This window comes from Charadrius vociferus, unplaced genomic scaffold (genome assembly GCF_000708025.1).
Source record: "Charadrius vociferus isolate BGI_N301 unplaced genomic scaffold, ASM70802v2 scaffold126, whole genome shotgun sequence".
NCBI classification, from domain to species: domain Eukaryota; kingdom Metazoa; phylum Chordata; class Aves; order Charadriiformes; family Charadriidae; genus Charadrius; species Charadrius vociferus.
Window position 1 is genome coordinate 4,231,981 of NW_009648894.1, and position 6,138 is coordinate 4,238,118.

Consider the following 6,138-nt stretch of genomic DNA (forward strand, 5'->3'; position numbering starts at 1 on the left):
CTCCAAGGCTAATCCTGCTATTTTATTTCTGAGCATTCTTGAGTGCGACTTTTAAAATCTCTTTGGCTAATTCACTGCCTTCTATTTCAGGAAAGCCTTCAGAGGTGCTGCTAATGAAGACAAATGAAGGAAAGGGAACTTGACCCCAGAGTATGAAATTTTGCTCATTAACTTGTGCTTCCAGTTGGCTGATTGATATTATTTGGATGTAGATGGGGTAATTAATGACAGGAAGTAATGCAGCAGGATATGAGTTGTGCAGAATGCACTTCAGTAAATCTACCTTTTATTATGTCTCGGTTTATTTATGTGCGCTATATTTGTTATGCCACTGCCTGATGCAGTTACCAGCTTCATTCGGAATTTCCTTAACTTAATTGTTTTCTTCATTCTTTTATGCTATTTTGGGAATTTTTTGTTTATGTTTCTGTATGTAATAATTTCCTAGTCTGTTTTTAGTAGCATGAGGATGCATTTTCATGGCCATATGGAACATTTCAGCATGTGAAACATTTCTTACAATAGTAATTGCCGTTGAAATGAACTATACTTCCTTCCTACTTCATTGGACAGGCTATTAGTTTTGCCAGTAAATTAATGGTCACAAATCTCCTATGTACTTTTACTTATATTATTTCTCTCTCCCAGAAGGAAATTAGCTAAATATGATTTTTTTTACATTTTTGGGGTAGGTGGAGAGTGATAGGCTATGTCAGAACTTTTTTTTAAATGACACATCATCCTGGGAAGGAAATTGTCCTACAGTTTGAGCCAAAGGATTTTAAACCAGTAAAATATCACTGTGCTTTTTGATTTAGCTTCTTGATGTGTGAACAATATATATCACCAAAGAAAAAGATGAGCTTAAAATACTGCGTGATGTGAAATGACCCCTGGAAGGATTCCGTAAATGTTTATGCATGTGAATAATTTTACACAAACTTACTGAGGTGTTAAGAGAATATGCCCAAGAAAAGTTATCGACCTGAATGTTAGCTTGAAGGATCAGGTTGTTGCTGTGAATATTTTTACCAAGGTTTCTCAAAGAACACTATGCTTCGTATGTTTCTCTGCCCACCAGTCTTTTGCCACCCAAAACCCTTTGAATCGTTTGACATAAACTTGGTACTTGCACTTGAGGTCATACAATGGAACCTCATAAAATAAAAACATTTGAACAAAAAAATATGTTCTTTTACGCAAGATGCAAAGCAGCAGATGGAGGAAAGTGCCAGGACAAATTAAGAATCTGAAATTAAGAATTAATGGCAGTGTAAATGGAGCTGGTATGGTCATAGGCGGAGATTGCTAGGAGGCACAACATGGGAGTTACCGCGTGGGGCTACATGGCAATCGTCTGCGTGTCCCTCTCCAGATCAAGGGGACTGAGACTGCTTATCTGTGAGTGAAAGATGGGAAAATGATCTCACATGTCCTGCAAGGAAGAACATTGAGAACAATTATCAGACAATAGCTGATGCTCTGGAATTTCCTCTAATAACAATAACTTGATTGCTTGCTTATTCTCACAGGCATTAAAAAAGAGAGGTGGGGAGAATCAGGTACTCTGACAACTTTGATACTCCCTATGATTTTATTTAAAAAAGGTTGAGATAAAAATGGAAAGTGGTGTTATAGTGTTGCGTTCCTGCTGGGGGTGACAGTGTGGTTCAGGTGTGTGGTGCTTCCAGATTACAGAAGTATCTTTCCCTGTGCCAGTCTGCTCCATCCTGCTCACATCAAACATGAGCATCTGGATGTCCACAGATGATGAGCATCCTCCGAGACATAAAACTGAGATCTTAACTCCTGAAGACGCCCGGTGTTGGCTGCAGAGTCTTTGCTAAATACAGGGTGATTGGGTGATGATACTTATCAGTGTGCTGTATCTAGACATGGCATTTGCTTGTTATCTTGGATGACTATGCAGTGAAAGTAGTGCAGTGTTTGTGTCCCAGAGCTGTCTGCATTCCTCGCTTTTTATAAATGAAACACATTAGGAAGAAAAATCTCTCTTTAAAATTACTTCATTTATTGGAACCTCCTTGGAGTACTTCAGGGATCTTTAAGTGATTTTATTCTTTAGCTTGCTAATAATCCCTTTAAAGTTCATAATATAATACCCTAATAATGAATATTATTCCATGTGGGCTATTTTTATGAGATAATAACAATCTGAAGTGAAAGTTCATCTTGCTGGAAATATATAATACAGCCAAGAGCAAAACAAACTCTCACCCTCTCCAGTGAGAACTGCAGAAAGGAAAAAGCAGACTTTTATCATTCAGAATTTACTGAAAACATGTTGAATGTTTATTTGAAACGAGAGGAATGGCCAGCCAGCTGGCAGCCTTCTCAAAGTCTGTGTGTCTCCTCTCAGCAGATGGTGCACACAGAACCTGAACACAAAGCCTCCCCCTTTTGTCTTAGGTGCTTAAAAATGTGCTTCAGGGCATAACTGTGGACTCCTGTGTGACCACTGCCACTGCTTTCAGGAACCAGTTAGGGTAGGAAGCATTTTAAGATGGGTAAGAGACAATTTGGTACAAAACACTTTATTTTTCCTGTTGAAATAGGCTCAGAGTTGATCTTTGTGTCCCAGGACTAAAAAAAAAAAATAAAGAGAATAATAATCCCTCTGGTAGTATTACATAGACTTCATTGTCTCTTCCAGTCTCCTGCTCTCCTCCCCCCATGGAGTACCCACCTTTGCCCTTCCCCACAATTGCTCTGCCGTGGTCTGCCCACATTTATTCTCTGTAACTCAAATTCATCCCTACTCCTTTGAATCAGAACTTTTATTTTACTTTTTCTCCACTTCTTCTGTAATGATTATTTATGAATTAAATTACGCACATTACAGTTTATATGAAAATAATAGATGTTCTGGGATAATTACTATGGTAAACTGTCCGGGTCACAAGCCCTAAAAATTGCAGGGAAATTGTCAAAACATTTCATTCTATAGGCACCACAACCTGAGAGCATGAAGTTCCTATGACTAATTGATCTCATTAGCTAATCAGTCTGTGGATGTAAAGACTGAAGTTAAAAGTAACTCGGTGGCATTTCTGACTTTTTGTCAGAAATGATAAAACCGTCGCTGATAATTGGATTAGCTGGCTGCCAGTTTTTCTAATAAGAAAATACCTGTAATCAGCCTGACCTTATTACCCACCAGCACTCGTTATCCCGGCACAGCAGCCTGAGACTGAACTGGGAAGACAGTGATTTGCCGAGAGCCGCAGCCCCTGCTCCGCCGCTGCCAAAAGCGCTCGCTCTTTTCAAAAACTGGACTAGGTAATGGAGCTCCCCCTAATGTTGTTTCTCTATCATACATCCCCCGGGCCGCCGGCTCCTGCAGCCCCTGGCTGGGGAGGCCAGGCCAGGGTGGGTGGCCGGGTGGGTGCTGCTGTGGGTGCCCCCGTACTCGCCCACAGCCAGGCAGGCTCTGCCCCCGCAGCCCCCGCGCCTCTAGGGAAGGATTGCTCAGGGTACCGCACCCGAATAAGGAGCCTCTGTTAGCCCACCCCGAAGAGGTTAGCTGGTTCCACTCTAAAGACTGGGCCATATAGGAGTTTAATGGCTATTCCCGCTCTAAGCCTCCTAGGAAAAGCTCTTCATAGCTATTCAGGTTGCTAACTCTAAAGTAGGAACAAAGTGAAAACTAAATTTCGAGCCTACCTTTAAGGATTAAAGGCAAATTCCACTCACTGACATGTCTTTTTACCACTGCAGGTCCCAGGGTATTGGCTTAGGTAGAACTGTTCACCTGCTCTGTTAGTCATTGACTACGATGAAATGTTTCTTGAATCAGCCTTGAGGATCTCAGGCACACAGAATCACAGAGTGGTCAGGGCTGGAAGGGACCTCTGGAGATCATCTAGTCCAACACCCCTGCTATGATGGCTGCGTTTATTTCAGCCACAGATCCTCATGGCAGATCCTGGAAATTGTGTTGTAAAGAGCAGCTTTTTTTTTTTTTTTTTTTTTAAACCTGCTTCCACAAGAAGTAATGAAAAAGTTGTTGTGGGAGAGTAAAATTCAATCTGTTTTACACATATGCAAGCATGTCATCTCTAAAGCCCAATGAAGAGCTCTGAAGTGCACAAACCTTTCACAGATAAAGATTATCATATGAAACATCAACAGGTAAGGGTTATCGTATCGAATATTCCTGTTGAAGCCTGCAAAAGTCTGTAAGCTCTACGTGGCACAGATGCACGTAAGAAATTACTGTGACCTGAAGGGAGTGGCATTCTAGGTGAGGTTTGTGGCTGGGTTAGGTAAATGATCTGAGTTATGCTGCCTGCCAGCAGAGCTTGATCTGAAATATTGCTATGTGGCGAGAAATACTGCAGAGACTTTAAGGAAAGCCCCAAAGAAATAGCTCAGGACAGGAGCGCTATACACCAGACTGACACCACTACAGCCCCATGGAGGTACAAGCAGCTGGAATGGACACAAGGCTAAAAAAGCACCCCCCACCTCCCCCCCCAATTCTGACCTGGGTAACACACCTGAATACCCTCAAAAGAGATGTAGACAGGGCAGGTACAGCACAGAAAGACTGGAGTATTATCTCGCGCCCTTCACTCAGGCACAGTGCATTGGCAGAAACCAAGAGGCAAAACAAAGCTGCTGCGGGAACTGCAGGTTAACTGTCAGCTTTGGTTGGCCATTGGCAGGACAATACACATTTGAGAAGGGATGCTGTCAGGCTGTCCTGGTTTGAGGTAAAACAGAACTAATTTTCTGTTCAGTAACTTTACTTCACAGCTAAGCCTCTTCTAACTACTGAAATTAAGAGCATATTGGGCAGAAACTGTTTGCTCTCAGAGTGCTAAGACCTACATTTATAGTTGATGCCCAGGCATGGTATGCAGAGAGGCTCTTGCTTATACTTATTGCTATAAGCCCCAAGGCCAGCGAACTCTGTTATTTGCCCCATTGGAGGGTCAGAAGCGGAAAAATGTAGAGGGGCTGCACCTGCGGGGAGGAGCGGACAGGACAGGTGACCCAAAACTGACCAACGGGGTATTCCATCCCATCTGCCTCATGCTCAGTATAAAAGCTGAGGGGTCAGAGGGTCAGCGCTCTTTCTTCAATGGCCGGTGTCTGAGGAGGACTCTGTCTGCTTGTCTGCCTTTGATCCCAATCTGTGCATTCCTGAATCCAGATCCAGAATCCAGTTCCTGTCCATCACTGAGTCCAGCCTAGGACTTTCCCAATGCCAGCCAGTGTCGTGATCCTTGTCCTGGGAACCTGATATGGTTTTGTATACATTTCATTATTTCCTTTTTATTATTTTATTATTTCATTAAAGTAGTTTAGTTCCTTCTAAATTCATAAGTCTCTTTCTCTCTCTCCCCCCTCTCCTTGGAGAGAGAGGTGAGGGAGATCATCTGTCGTTTGCCTCAGTGGCCAGTCCAGCCCAAACCAGGACACAGGCTTATTTACCGTAGTCCACCTACCAGGACAAAGCATTCGCAGCTGTACAAAGAGCACAACAAATTCTGGATGCTAATCTTCGCATTAATGGCTTGAGTAAATCATAAAACCATTTAGTAAATCATTAAAAAAACCCCATTAGTAAATCATAAAACCATTTAGGATGGAAAAGACCTTTAAGATTATCGAGTCCAACCATTAACCTAACACTGCCAAGTCTGCCACTAAACCATGTCCCTAAGCACCACGTCTACATGTCTTTTAAATACCTCCAGGGATGGTGACTCAACCACTTATTTGGGCAGCCTGTTCCAATGCTTAACAACCTTTTCTGTGAAAAAATTTTTCCTAATATCCAATTTAAATCTCCCCTGGTGCAAGTTGAGGCTGTTTCCTCTCGTCTTATCACTTGTTACTTGGGAGAAAAGACCGACCCCCACCTGGCTACAACCTCCTTTCAGGTAGTTGTAGAGAACAATAAGGTCCCCCCCTTTTCTTTTCAGCCTCCTTTTCTCCAGGCTAAACAACTCCAGATCCCTCAGCCACTCCTCATAAGATGTGCTCTAGACCCCTCACCAGCTTCATTGCTCTTCTTTTGGACACGCTCCAGCACCTCAATGTCTTTCTTGTAGTGAGGGGCCCAAAACTCAACACAGTATTCCAGGGGCCGCCTCACCAGTGCCGAGG